The sequence below is a fragment of the Vulpes lagopus genome, chromosome 13 (genome assembly GCF_018345385.1).
Source record: "Vulpes lagopus strain Blue_001 chromosome 13, ASM1834538v1, whole genome shotgun sequence".
NCBI classification, from domain to species: Eukaryota; Metazoa; Chordata; class Mammalia; order Carnivora; family Canidae; genus Vulpes; species Vulpes lagopus.
In genome coordinates this window covers 26,652,216-26,667,982 of record NC_054836.1, presented here as the reverse complement: position 1 = coordinate 26,667,982, position 15,767 = coordinate 26,652,216, and the positions used below count along the sequence as shown (strand labels likewise).

The 15,767-nt window shown below is 37.9% G+C and overlaps 1 pseudogene; it reads right to left on the bottom strand.

The window, feature by feature from the left end:
- Nucleotides 1-2,729: 2,729 nt before the first annotated feature.
- Nucleotides 2,730-3,202, bottom strand: LOC121474487 (annotated as a pseudogene).
- Nucleotides 3,203-15,767: the final 12,565 nt, after the last annotated feature.

The following is a 15,767-nucleotide window of genomic DNA, read 5'->3' as shown; positions in this document are numbered from 1 at the left end:
AAAAATCAGAAAGTTCATTTATAATACTGTATCAAAAAATCCACATATCTGTGCAATCCAACTGGTATTTTACATGGTTCAGGTATATATACAAATATGGAGTCATGTTGTACACCTGAAACTGATAAAATGTATATCAATTATACTTCAACAAAAGTTTTTAAATATATCTATATTTATCATATAAAAATGATATACTAGTAGCAAATCAAACCACATGAAAGGTATATACTTTTGAAAGTCAAAATCTCTCCACCTAAACATTAGTCCTTAGAGGAGTACTTACTACAAACTTAGCATATGTCCATCCAGATTTCTTATGGAAAAAATGACATTTTATTAAAATGGGACCCTATGGCTGCTCCCATATTTCCTGTTCTATGTCTTTTTAAATTCAGTATTATATTGGATATTTTAAAAATTTCAATCTACTTAGTTCCTTTCAATTACAAGGTTTTCATGTTCACTGGTTGCACAGCATTCCACTGCCTGGATTAATCATGCTCTGGTAGGTAGATATTAAGTTTTTTTTCTTTTTTTCATTGTTCTAAACAATGTTGAAAAACAACACTGAGTTTCACTGATCTTTTAAATCTTCAGTATTTGCTGTTCTTTTATTATGAATAAAGCAGAACAATGTTTCCAATAGGTTAGAAACCTTACAATCCAATGTGTAGACTAGCACTTGGTTGGTTTGCTAGGCTTGTGTTGTAAACTTGAAATTATTGCTATCCTCTTCTACATTCTTCATGTATTCTTCCAGGGGAATCCTAGGAATAGATTTTCCAGGATCCCTTTTCTTAATCGTTCTAAGGTATATTCAGTGAATGAGAGGCATTCAAGGATATTAGCTTCTGGAGAAAATTAAATTCAGAATTTACAATTGGATAGTTTTGATTGACTTGTGCTGAAATTAATATTACACATCAGTTTTGATGATCTAACTTCATTTGCCTAATTTGAAGTTCTGACTAAGTTTGGGTCAGCATACTACTATTGAATATTTGCAGTTGTTATACTATATGGAAGTTTTGCGAATGATAATTTTCAAATAGTTCCCATAAAAACAATGACAAGAAGCAACTTTAAAAATCATTGGTGACTTTCTACCTTTTAGGAACAAACAACAGTTTCTATGCTTTCTCTCTTAGAGTCCTATTTCTGCTGTTCTGTCTATATGGAGGTGCTTTATCAGTTGATACAGTGACTGAGCATGGAACCCAGCTGCATGTTGCCTTTTCATAACGATCTGATCATTGAAGTGTAGTGAACTTGATCACTGTGAAATCCAGTTGGCAAAACCCAATAATGTAAGAATTTGTTGAAACGAGGCTAGATGGTAATATTCTTGGTTGACTTAAGGGTTTTATCAGAGTTGGCAAATAATTCTTTGAACTAGCCAAGATCACATTTCAGTAACAGGCATTCTAGAAACTTGATGGATTAGGATAACCAGTGCATAGATTTTGAATACATTTTGAATACATGCTTCTCTAGCTGCTTTTTGATCTGTTTTCTTGATTAACATATAATAGTTTCATTGTTAAGAGCATACCATCATAATGATAGAGTATTTTGGCCAAAAATATACAAAAGGATTCATATGTTGAGTATGTCAGCATATTCCATAATCTTAGTTGGATGTCTTGATCATTTAAATACATGGTGGAAAATGAAATATATAAAAATGTCACTTCAATGATTTTTAGAATATGATATATGTGACATAACAAGAACTCTTATCTGGGAAGGTATGGGTGCTAAGGGATTTTCAGAATCCTTGAGAAATTTCTGGTTGAGTGTATTTTCACAATATTAATTCTGCCAATCCATGAGCATGGAATATTTTTCCATCTCTTTGTGTCTTCCTCAATTTCTTTCAGAAGTGTTCTTGGGTCGTCAGAATGTAGGTGACGTGCAGATCTTTTTTTTGTGACTGTGCACGCCTTTCAGCACCGCTTTCTTAGCTTTCAAAGCCTTTGCTTTGGCTTCAGCTTTGGGAGGGACAGGGACTTCCTTCTTCGTCTTTGGCACCATCTTCATGAAAGGGCTATAAACAAAAAAATTTTTTTAATAAATTTATTTTTTTAAAAGTTAAATAACCTCTTCTTGATTAACATCCATTTTTGTCATTTAAATATTTCTTATGATTGTAGCACTGGAGGACGTTGAGCCTTCTCTACTTTTTCTTATCTGCTTCTGTGGTTGTAAATACCTCCTACCTGCTTAAATCTGATAATTTATCTTCTAACTCAAAACATTTTTTAAAAAACTGAATAAAAAATCCTCCCGGAACTTAGGCATCCAATTGCCTGACATCTCCACTTAGATACCCCATATCAAAAAAATGTTTAACTTAATGTGAGTGAAATATACATGTGGAAAATTGCCTCTCACTCTAATAACTACTCTCAAAACACTAAACTACTATCCTAATGCTTCAACTTTAGAGCAGTCATCAGGATTAGTAATTACAGTGATTTACCACAGTCATAATAAAACACTCACAGTGGACCACAGACTTCCTCCACCATGCCACCAAAACAAATATGGGATAGACAAAGTACTGGAATTTGACAAAATATATTAGCAGAAAGTAATGGAGAGGAAGAGGGAAATAAATACCATTTCAAGAAACAGAAAAAAATGTATATAAAATATACTTTATAAACAAATTTTTTTTTTGGTGAAAAAATTTATATTTAGATTTATAGCCGGCTGGACTCAGTTTAGATGATCCCGATTTTGTTGGCAACATCCAAAGCATCATATCAGGAGCCAATCGAACATATGCTTTCTTCCCTCCATTAGGCCTGATCAAGGTGTTGACCTTGGCCACAAGGATGCCATAGAGCTTCTTCACAGCCTGTTTGATATGGTGATTACTGGCCTTGACATCCACAATGAACACAAGTGTGTTGTTGTCTTCTATTTTCTTCATGGCTGACTCAGTAGTTAGGGGGAACTTGATGATGGCATAGTGATCAAGCTGGTTTCTCCTGGGGGCGCTCTTTCGAGGATATTTGGGCTGCCTTTGGAGACACAGGGTCTTGGGTCGTGGGAATGTAGGTGACGTGCAGATCTTTTTTTTGTGTGTGTGACTGTGCACACCTTTCAGCACTGCTTTCTTAGCTTTCAAAGCCTTTGCTTTGACTTCGGCTTTGGGAGGGGCAGGGACTTCCTTCTTCGCCTTTGGTGCCATCTTCGTTAAAGGGCTATAAACAAATTTTTTTTAATAAATTTATTTTTTATTGGTGTTCAATTTACCAACATACAGAATAACACCCAGTGTTCATCCCATCAAGTGCCCCCCGCCCAGTGCCCGTCACCCATTCACCACCACCCCCCGCCCACCTCCCTTCCACCACCCCTAGTTCATTTCCCAGAGTTAGGAGTCTTTATGTTCTGTCTCCCTTTCTGATATTTCCTACCATTTCTTCTCCCTTCCCTTCTATTCCCTTTCACTATTATTTATGTTCCCCAAATGAATGAGAACATATAATGTTTGTCCTTCTCCGATTGACTTACTTCACTCAGCATAATACCCTCCAGTTCCATCCACATCGAAGCAAATGGGGGGTATTTGTCGTTTCTAATTGCTGAGTAATATTCCATTGTATACATAAACCACATCTTCTTTATCCATTCATCTTTCGATGGACATCGAGGCTCCTTCATCAGTTTGGCTACTGTGGACATTGCTGCTAGAAACATCGGGGTGCAGGTGTCCCGGCGTTTCATTGCATCCGAATCTTTGGGGTAAATCCCAGGCAGTGCAATTGCTGGGTCGTAGGGCAGGTCTATTTTTAAGTCTTTGAGGAACCTCCACACAGTTTTCCAGAGTGGCTGCACCAGTTCACATTCCCACCAACAGTGTAAGAGGGTTCCCTTTTCTCCGCATCCTCTCCAACATTTGTGGTTTCCTGCCTTGTTAATTTTCCCCATTCTCACTGGTGTGAGGTGGTATCTCATTGTGGTTTTGATTTGTATTTCCCTGATGGCAGGTGATGCGGAGCATTTTCTCATGTGCATGTTGGCCATGTCTATGTCTTCCTCTGTGAGATTTCTCTTCATGTCTTTTGCCCATTTATGATTGGATTGTTTGTTTCTTTGATGTTGAGTTTAGTAAGTTCATTATAGATCTTGGAAACTAGCCCTTTATCTGATATGTCATTTGCAAATATCTTCTCCCATTCTATAGGTTGTCTTTGAGTTTTGTTGACTGTATCCTTTGCTGTGCAAAAGCTTCTTATCTTGATGAAGTCCCAATAGTTCATTTTTGCTTTTGTTTCTTTTGCCTTCGTGGATGTATCTTGCAAGAAGTTACTGTGGCTGCGTTCAAAAAAGGTGTTGCCTGTGTTCTCCTCTAGGATTTTGATGGAATCTTGTCTCACATTTAGATCTTTCATCCATTTTGAGTTTATCTTGTGTCTGGTGTAAGAGAATGATCTAGTTTCATTCTTCTGCATGTGGCTGTCCAATTTTCCCAGCACTATTTATTGAAGAGACTGTCTTTCTTCCAATGGATAGTCTTTCCCCCTTCATCGAATATTAGTTGACCATAAAGTTGAGGGTCCACTTCTCGGTTCTCTATTCTGTTCCATTGATCTATGTGTTTGTTTTTGTGCCAGTACCACACTGTTTTGATGGCCACAGCTTTGTAGTACAACCTGAAATCTGGCATTGCGATGCCCCCAGCTATGGTTTTCTCTTTTAATATTCCCCTGGCTATTCAGGGTATTTTCTGATTCCACACAAATCTTAAGATGATTTGTTCCAACTCTCTGAAGAAGTCCATGGTATTTTGATAGGGATTGCATTAAACGTGTAAATTGCCCTGGGTAACATTGACATTTTTACAATATTAATTCTGCCAATCCATGAGCATGGAATATTTTTCCATCTCTTTGTGTCTACCTCAATTTCTTTCAGAAGTGTTCTATAGTTTTTAGGGTATAGATCCTTTACCTCTTTGGTTAGGGTTATTCCTAGGTATCTTATGCTCTTGGGTGCAATTGTAAATGGGATGGACTGCTTAATTTCTCTTTCTTCAGGCTCATTGTTAGTTTCTAGAAATGCCACTGACTTATGGGCATTGATTTTGTATCCTGCCACGCTGCCAAATTGCTGTATGAGTTCTAGCAATCTTGGGGTGGAGGCTTTGGGTTTTCTACGTAGAGTATCATGTCATCGGTGAAGAGGGAGAGTTTGACTTCTTTGCCAATTCAAATGCCTTTAATGTCTTTTTGTTGTCCGATTGCTGAGGCTAGAACTTCCAGTACTATGTTGAAAAGCAGTGGTGACAGTGGACATCCCTGTCTTGTTCCTGATCTTAGGGGAAAGGCTTCCCCATTGAGAATGATATTTGCTGTGGGCTTTTCATAGATGGCTTTTAAGATGTTGAGGAATGTTCCCTCTATCCCAACACTCTGAAGAGTTTTGATCAGGAATGGATACTGTATTTTGTCAAATGCTTTCTCTGCATCTAATGAGAGTATCATATGGTTCTTGGTTTTTCTCTTGCTGATATGATCAATCACATTGATTGTTTTACGAGTGTTGAACCAGCCTTGTGTCCCGGGGATAAATCCTACTTGGTCATGGTGAATAATTTTCTTAATGTGTTGTTGGATCCTATTGGCTAATATCTTGTTGAGAATTTTTGCATCTGTGTTCATCAGGGATATTGGTCTGTAATTCTCCTTTTTGGTGGGGTCTTTGTCTGGTTTCGGAATTAAGGTGATGCTGGCCTCATAGAACGAATTTGGAAGTACTCCATCTCTTTCTATCTTTCCAAACAGCTTTAGTAGAATAGGTATGATTTCTTCTTTAAACGTTTGATAGAATTCCCCTGGGAAGCCATCTGGCCCTGGACTTTTGTGTCTTGGGAGGTTTTTGATGACTGCTTCAATTTCCTCCCTGGTTATTGGCCTATTGAGGTTTTCTATTTCTTCCTGTTCCAGTTTTGGTAGTTTGTGGCTTTCCAGGAATGCGTCCATTTCTTCTAGATTGCCTAATTTATTGGTGTATAGCTGTTCATAATATGTTTTTAAGATCGTTTGTATTTCCTTGGTGTTGGTAGTGATTTCTCCTTTCTCATTCATGATTTTATTAATTTGAGTCTTCTCTCTCTTCTTTTTAATAAGGCTGGCTAATGGTTTATCTATCTCATTAATTCTTTCAAAGAACCAACTCCTGGTTCTGTTGATCTGTTCCACAGTTCTTCTGGTCTCGATTTCGTTGAGTTCTGCTCGAATCTTTATTAGTTCTCTTCTTCTCCTGGGTGTAGGATCTATTTGCTGTTTTTTCTCTAGCTCCTTTATGTGTAAGGTTAGCTTTTGTATTTGAGTTCTTTCCAGTTTTTGAATGGATGCTTGTATTGCGATGTATTTCCCCTCTCAGGACTGCTTTTGCTGCATCCCAAAGATTTTGAACGGTTGTATCTTCATTCTCATTAGTTTCCATGAATCTTTTTAATTCTTCCTTAATTTCCTGGTTGACCCTTTCATCTTTTAGCAGGATGGTCCTTAACCTCCATGTGTTTGAGGTCCTTCCAAACTTCTTGTTGTGATTTAGTTCTAATTTCAAGGCATTATGGTCTGAGAATATGCAGGGGACGATCCCAATCATTTGGTATCAGTTCACACCAGATTTGTGACCCAGTATGTGGTCTATTCTGGAGAAAGTTCCATGTGCACTTGAGAAGAATGTGTATTCAGTTGAGTTTGGATATAAAGTTCTGTAGATATCTGTGAAATCCATCTGGTCCAGTGTATCATGTAAAGCTCTCCTTTCTTTGGAGATGTTGTGCTTAGAAGATCTATCGAGTATAGAAAGAGTTAGATTGAAGTCACGAAGTATAAGTGTATTATTATGTAAGTATTTCTTCACTTTGGTTATTAATTGATTTATATATTTGGCAGCTCCCACATTCGGGGCATATATATTGAGGATTGTTAAGTCCTCTTGTTGGATAGATCCTTTAAGTATGGTATAGTGTCCCTCTTCATCTCTCACTACAGTCTTCAGGGTAAATTTTAGTTTATCTGATACGAGGATGGCTACCCCTGCTTTCTTTTGAGGACCATTCGAATGGTAAATGGTTCTCCAACCTTTTATTTTCAGGCTGTAGGTGTCCTTCTGTCTAAAATGAGTCTCTTGTAGACAGCAAATAGATGGGTCCTGCTTTTTTATCCAATCTGAAACCCTGCTCCTTTTGATGGGGTCATTAAACCCGTTCATGTTCAGAGTTACTATTGAGAGATATGAGTTTAGTGTCACCATGATATCTATTCAGTCCTTATTTTTGTGGATTGTTCCACTGAACTTCTTCTTAAAGGGGAATTTTAAGAGTCCCCCTTAAAATTTCTTGCAGAGCTGGTTTGGAGGTCACATATTCTTTCAGTTCCTGCCTGTCTTGGAAGCTCTTTATCTCTCCTTCCATCCTGAATGAGAGCCTTGCTGGATAAAGTATTCTTGGTTGCATGTTTTACTCATTTAGGACCCTGAATATATCCTGCCAGCCCTTTCTGGCCTGCCAGGTCTCTGTGGAGAGGTCTGCTGTTACCCTAATACTCCTCCTCATAAAAGTCAGGGATTTCTTGTCTCTTGCTGCTTTAAGAATCTTCTCTGTATCTTTGGAATTTGCAAGCTTAACTATTAAATGTCGAGGTGTTGAACGGTTTTTATTGATTTTAGGGGGGATCTCTCTATTTCCTGGATCTGAATGCCCTTTTCCATTCCCAGATTAGGAAAGTTTTCAGCTATGATTTGTTCAAATACATATTCTGGCCCTCTGTCCCTTTTGGCGCCCTCGGGAACCCCAATTAAATGTAGGTTTTGCTTCCTCAGGCTGTCGTTTATTTCCCTTAATGTATCTTCATGGTCTTTTAATTGTCTGTCTCTTTTTCCCTCAGTTTCCCTCTTTGCCATCAACTTGTCTTCTATGTCACTCACTTGTTCTTCCACCTCGTTAACCCTCATTGTTAGGACTTCTAGTTTGGATTGCATCTCATTCAATTGATTTTTAATTTCTGCCTGATTAGCTCTAAATTCTGCAGTCATGAAGTCTCTTGAGTCCTTTATGCTTTTTTCTAGAGCCACCAGTAGCTGCATAATAGTGCTTCTAAATTGGCTTTCTGACATTGAATTGTAATCCATATTTTGTAACTCTGTGGGAGAGAGGACTGTTTCTGATTCTTTCTTTTCGGTGAGGGTTTCCTTCTAGTCATTTTGCTCAGTGCAGAGTGGCCAAAGGCAAGTTGTATTGGGAAAAGGAGAAAAAGAGAGAGAGAAAAAGAAGGAAAGAAAAGAGAAAAAGAAAAAAGGAAGAAAAAAAGAAAAAAAAAAGAAAAAGAGAACGAAACAGAAAGAAAGGGGAAAAAAGGGTGGGGGAAGCAAACAAATCAAAAAGCAAACAAACAAACAAGCAAAACAACACGGGGAGTATCCTCTGATTCTGTATACTTTAAGTCCCTTGCCTTCCCCTGGAACTGGTCCGTCCAGCTGGTCTTCTGGGGGTGGGGCCTGCTGTGCTGATTTTCAGGTGTTAGCACTTGGGGGAGCTTCTCTGCCCCCTGCCTGGTGCAGGGCTCAGTGGGGGTTGTTTACCCCGTGAGGCCCCAGGAGGTACAACCCCAGTGGCGGCGGCAGCTCTGGGACCCTGGAGTCAGCTCCCGCAGTAGCTCCGGGGCTCTCCGTCTGCAGGGCCTGGGGGCTCCGGACGGGGCCGCTGATCTGCTCAGCCCCGGGCAGGAGCGTCCTTGCTGTCCTGGGCCCTCCCGGCCTCTGCCTGTCCCGGGGGAGGCCGGATCCTGGGCTGTGTCCCGGCGCCCTGTGCTCCGGGGCCTGCGCTGTTGGATTCGCTCCCGCCCCGCAGCCCCCTCCGCGGAGCCGCCGCCCGAGCCCCTCCGAGCTGTTCCAGGCCCCGCCGTGCGCGCTGCAGCCCTTAGGGAGCTCGGCGCATCTCCCCGGGGCGCAGGTGCCTGTTAGTGTCCCCGGGAGCACGAGGGCATCCCTGCCCTCCTGGGTCCTGCTCTGACTCCCTGCGGGCCCCTTTCCGCCCGGGAAGGTTGGTGCAGCTCCTGCTCCTCCGGGTCGGGGCTCTCCTGTCCTGGGGACCCTCGCTCCGGCCTCAGCCCGGCTCCTCGCGTGGCCCCTCCCCCTTGGAGGCCTTTTGTGTCTTTATTTCTTTTTTCCCGTCTTCCTACCTTTATAGAAGCGCGAACTCTTCTCACTGTAGCATTCCAGCTGGTCTCTCTTTAAATCTCAGGCTGAATTCATAGATTTTCAGGATGGTTTGAAGGTTATCTAGGTAGTTTGGTGGGGACAGGTGACTTGGGGACCCTACTCTTTCACCATCCTGCCCCTCCCCTCGGCTATAAACAAATTTAAAATTTCATCTTTCACAATCTGCATGTAGAAGAATAGATGTAGATATATAGTATGTGTATACAACACATGTAAATGTACATATTCTCATTTGTTAATAATGTCAGCTTCTTATCTGATATCCTAATATGATCATCAGGTTACATTTTTTAATGTTCCTATTATCTTAAAAACAAATGCTAAGTGAAAGGTAGTAGATATTTTGATATTCAGTGTGTCACTTTGAAGCACACATTAAAAATTTTAAAGAAACAAGAACATTATTTAAATTAGCTTTTCTGCAGTCAAATCTTTTAAGAAAAAGTCAAACTCTGATAGTCTATTGTAAGTTAATATAACTGCAAGTTACCACTTTAATATGATAGTGATAATTTAAATGTATGCATATGTGTATATAAGTTCATATGTATAAGTGCATGTGTATGCTTATATGTATAACCTGAAGACTTAGCTTTTAGTTCTTACTATTCTTATGTAAATATTTAAGATGGTTCTCTCCTTTTTGTCGCCATCCTGGTTGTATGTGCTTGACTGTTCCTCACCATGTCTTCTCACAAGACTTTCAGAATCAAGTGATTACTGGCCAAGAAACAAAAGCAGAATTGTCCCATTCCCCAGTGGATTCAGATGAAAACTGGTAATAAAATCAGGTACAACTCCAAGAGGAGACACTGGAGAAGAACCAAGCGGGGTCTATGAGGAAGCATCACATCATGAAATAACAAACGTAATTGGCACACATATTTAAGCTGCATGGAGATCACATGTTCCTATCCTATCAATATGGAAACATCCTTCCTACCTGGCCAATAGACATGTCTTATCAAGGAAATTATTTTCTCTGTTACTATGCCTCTATACCAGTAGGTTGGTTCAGTAATAAATGTGAGATCTTTCAGCTGAGCTGCTGTTGTGTTCTGAATTGTGAAGTACTGAATTCCCCTCCTGTCAGATCTCACATAGCACTGTCTGATAGAACTTTCTGCAGTGATAGAAATGGCCCTTGACAACCAAGTATTTAGTGTGGCTAGGGGACGCCTGTGTGGCTCTGTCTGCTAAGCGTCTGCCTTTGGCTCAGGTCTTGATGGGGAATCTGCATGTCTCCCCCTCTCTTCTCCTCCCCCTGCTCATGTGCTCTCTCTCAAATAAATAAAATCTTTTTTTTTAAAAAAAATAATTAAGATGATTGAATCAGACTATTATAAACTCTGAATGGCTTTACTTGATGTTATTTTGACTAAATGCTTCAGGGATGTTCCCTAGAATGGAGGGGAATATTTAAAGAAGATGGTCTGCCATACATTTTATATCTGACCTAGTGCCATTTCTACAAGACCCTTTGCCCAGAGATGGCTTTAGTTATGTGTGCTGTGTAAGGGTAAGGAACAGCATGTGAATACAGGCCACACTAATAATCTCTCCGTTATTAGTTTCAGTGAGAGAATAGTTTTCTAACTTCTGTGTGGCTGCTTTTTTAATCACTTTGAGTTAAAAAAAGAAAGTGGAAATATTAGGAAAATGTGGTCTGTTACTCAGAGGGAAAGCGAAAGCAAATCCTGTATAGCATTTTATCTTTCTGCGTTAATCTCCTAACATTTTTCATGCTATGTGTTAGGTGGTGTGTGTGTGTTGGGGGGGGGGGGGATGCTATTAAGTTAATATCCTAAGATCTTAATGCAGTGCAACTCCATTTAGAAGGGAAAAAAATATTTCTTAAAAGAAAAACACAACTTGATAAGTAATTGGTGAGTTAACATTATTTGAAACACTTAAAATTGCTACACTATCATTTTCAGAAGTCTATCATAGAACTCTCACATATAGAATATTCTATATTTTGTATATCCTATATATGAGAGTTCTAAATAGGATGAGCACATGTCACATATCTATGTAGCTGGTTATTGGAAGAGAGCTATGTTGGTGGTATATTATTGAGCCAGAATCACTATGTTAGATACCTAATGGGTTAATGTTCTACAGGGATTGTAACCTTGGAGACTCCCTTTTCTACTAGACAGAAATAATTTACATTTGTATTAGACAAAAACCTACAAGTTAACCTGTAACTTTGCCTTCTCTGGGCTTTTAATTAATAATATATACTAAGTCAAAGATACTGTCTCTTAGGTAATTAAACAATACTTAGATGGACTGGTTAAACAATGCTCCACCATATACAATTAAAAAGATTTGTGGCTTTCTCTTTGCCTTATTTCTAAGTTGTGAAAATTTCTTAACAGAATAGTCATTGATGTGTAAGTAGCACTCTGTAAATGTTTTTAAAACAGGAAAATTATTTAGGAGGTGACCACACTGGGAGCTTATGTTCAGGGTTAAGCTTAAGAGTATAAAACCCATCTGTATAAGATAGGAATTTCTTTTTTGTTTCTGAGATAATGTAGAAGGGACCAGAAAGAACATGAGTCAGGGAGAAAACATGAGATTGAGCACTGCATGGGGGAAAGTCAAAAGAAACCAATAGTTGTGGCATTCCCAGAAGGAATTTTGAAAACAGAAATATCTAAGATTTCAAGTTTTTGTACTGTGCAGTAGAAAACAATCCATTTCTCTTGCCTTCTATTCTTTAGTAAACTCTGTGCTCATGAATGTTTTGTGTGTGCTTTTAATTTTATTTTTAGAAACCAGTTAAAGGGCTCAATTACATTCATAGATTATTCATTTATAATACATTTATGTATTAACAACTTTTGAACCCAACTGTGTGCTACGCATGTATGATTTGCTGGACACACTGTGCTTAATCAACTGCAGAAAACAAAGAGCCTCTATAGAGTTTATAGTTTAGTGAAGAAGTCAGGAAATAAACACATAAATATGTAATTATAACTTTTGGTAAGTTCTATAAAAATGAATAGGATTCAGTGATAGAGGTTGGTAGATTTAGAGATTTATTTTAATGACATCATCAAGGAAAGCCCCTCAATGAGGAGGCCTTGAGTTAGACCTGAAGCAGAGGCCCTCTGAGAAGAAGGAAGTGTCCCTGTATTTTAGAGCCTAAGAGCTGCCACAACAACCACAAAATTGGTGGCAGAAAGCAGTAGAAATATATTCTCTCTCAATTGTGGAGGTCAGAAGTCAAAAGTCAAGGTGCCAAACAAGATTGGTCCTTCTGGACAACAGATCCATGGGGGCGATAGGTCCATTCATGTATCCTAGATGTGGCCGGCAGTGTTGTCCTATTGCCAGCTACGTCAACAACTAGAATTAGAGAATGAGCCTCGTGTGAGTTTTCAGCCACATGGGGAACAATTTGGACTTTACAGGACCTGGAATTGGGATTGAAGTTGTCTGTGAAATTCATTTAATATTCAACTTACTAATATTTCTCTCTTCTATCCAGTATTCTTAGAAGCCTTGTGACTTTATGAGCTTGCTCTAAGTCTATATGCCACAAATTTATGTGTAAATTATCTTTGAAATAACCACTTGTGCTTGTTCATCCTAAAGGGATCATTTTTAAGGGCCCTGGCCTCTCTTGTTGTGACCAAATCTCATTTCTGAGGTTGATGCCTAATGATATTTTTTTCTGTTTCACATTTATGTGAGAGAGAGTGAAACCTAAGACAGTGCCACAGTGTTGTCCAGGTTATACAGACCAAGCCTTTTCCTTGATGTCTAAATACACGTCACTACAGAGAATTTTTGTAGTTATATATGTCACCAATTTGAAAAGCCTCTTTAGGTCTCTTTTTAAGATATGCCAATGGAATTCAGCTGAGAGTATAAAATACCCTGTTTGGAGTCATACTGAACCTGAAAAATTCCTGTCCAAGTAAATGAATTCTATTAGCATCAGTTTTGTCTCCTCTTAAGGAATTCATTTTAAAACTCTTAACTCCAGAAGCACCACTTTATATAATTGAGGACAACTTATAAAAAAGCAGCAGTATGCAACTGGATTATAGCTGATGGCTTCATTAAGTACAAGTAATAGACTTCTTTTAACCTCTTAAATGTGACTTTCCTATGTCCCTACCTACTGATGTGGTGCCAAGATTACTGATGTGTCCTAATAGCAAACCTTTCTTCAGGTAGGGTCATAACCACTTTTGAACATTTTAGGGTATGTATCTTTAACATTGTCAGCCCCTAACTTCAGTACTGAAATATTAATAGCATTAAAAAACCCACTTTAGGAAACTTTCTAATCAAATGATGGTATTTCTTTTTTTTGCATTTCTGACTAGTTTGTACTAATAATTTCTACTGCTTATAATTTCCTCTGAAAATAATTTAACAGCAGCATCCCTACAAAGGAAACCATTTGATGAATAGTCTAAGTGTTGCTGAGAAAATAATTGAGAAGTAGGATAGATAGTAGCCTTCATTCATGAAGGCTATAACAAGTCTTCAAGAACAGTCAATTCACTCTAACATATACCTGTGTGCTTTCCTTTTTCAAAGCAAAATGGAAATAAACGTCAGAAAGATTACAACTGGTCTTTGTCAGGCAGTTGAAGGATTTTTTTTTTATAGGATATAGAAATCTGTACTTAATGAGCGTTTTCCTCAAATATGTATTGATTATGTAAGATGAATATTGAGGGACTTTGGGACCTATAATTTTTAATAATTTAATTGGAAAACTATGCCAAATAACAATTTAAAAATTAAAAGCACAGATGATGAATTAATTCTTTGGACCTAGATGCTTATAGATTAATGAAAGAGGTAACATACAGCTTTCCATGGAGGAGCAACTGAGATATACCTCACTGCCAAAATGAAACCTGACCAAGAAAGCCAGTTAGGAGAATAAGATTCTTTAGACAGCACTTAAACATGGTTAAGGAAATAGCCACACTTTATGACAAATGAGAGATTGTATAGAATAATTTACTGAATAATATTTTGTGGAAAATTTTAGAAAATCATGCTTATGTAGATTTGCATTTCCTTTGATATATAAAAGTTTCTCAGTAATTTCTATCCCTTAAGAGAATTGTAAGTTACTGGTTTGTTGTATTTCTTATTTTAGCTTGGAGGCTTGTCTGTTGTTACATGGCTGTGAATATTGGGACAATAAGATGAAAGCAATGTTTCATTATTTTAAGTCTATCTCTGTTTTGTTACTTTCCTTTTTTCCCCTTTGGATAAGTAAATATATGCTTCTGGTTTTGGGACAACACAGAGCAGGAGGAAGAAATAGAAGATAATAGAAATTATCTTTTTTTTTTTTTTTTTCAGTTAACAAAGCCCTTTTGAACAGATAATAGTACTGGACCAAACAACTTACACATTTCTTATAAAAAACATGAAATTAAGAGCATGATGTCTTTTTTATTAATAAATATTCTTTATAGAAAATCCAATAAGAGTACTTATTTTCCTTTTAAAAATAATTCTATTTAAAAATCTAGTATTAAAGTTAGAACAATAGGTGTGGTCAAGTTATAATAAATAGACCCTACAAAAAAAAAATCATGTTTTAGAAAGTAGTTCTCTTTGTCTTTTGGCTCTTCCTTCTGATCCCTAAGTAAAGTTACCTAGTTAGTTAACCTTTCTAGCATAATTGGTTAATTAGCTCAGCATCTTTCTCAAAGCAAAGGAGAAGACTTCAGCTCAGTGGCCTTCTTTCTTTCATCTGTCCCATTTTCCTCTTGGTTAAAAATAAGTTAGGGGTTTTTATGCTTTAACGGCTGTAAAATTTACCACTCAGCAAGATAAGAATATGGGATTTACTATGGTATATATTTATTACAGGATATTTATTATTTTTATCTTACAGATTATTCTTTATTTAGAACTCTCAAAAACTGCACTGGATAAGTTAAACAGGCAAGGAAGACATTATTCAAGATTATTGAAATAGAGGTCAAGACTATTGCAGTATGAGAGAGGTAGACTGAACTCAACTCTGCTCAGAAGGCTGGAAGATTTTTAAGCACTGGGATGAGCTAGTGAAAAACTAATGGAGGATGCATTAGTAGGGAGGTTTGTCAAGGGGATGAGGTTAACTGTGTTTGCCAGTTGGGGATTATAGAAATTAGGCTCTACCCACCACCTGGAACTGTTTTTTTCTGGATGATTATATTTCAAAGGGTTTGGCTTCTAGGTCTTTGAAAAAAGATGTTCCTGGGTTACAAAACGGGCAAGATGCTGAGAGATTTATATTTCAAAGGATCAGAGAACAAATTTCCAATAGCAGGTTTTTTAAAGTACGAAAACTTACTTCCGTATTCTAAAGTAAGAAAATTTTAGTTTTCTAAAGAAAAAGAAAAGGATGTTAGAGAGCTAGAGTCACAAAGGAATCTGTCTAAAGTGTAATCAAGCTAAAGGATGTTTTGACAAATCTAAAGCCAAGATCAGTTGGCCATGTTTCCTGAGGTTATCTAATGTTCTTTTTCATAAAG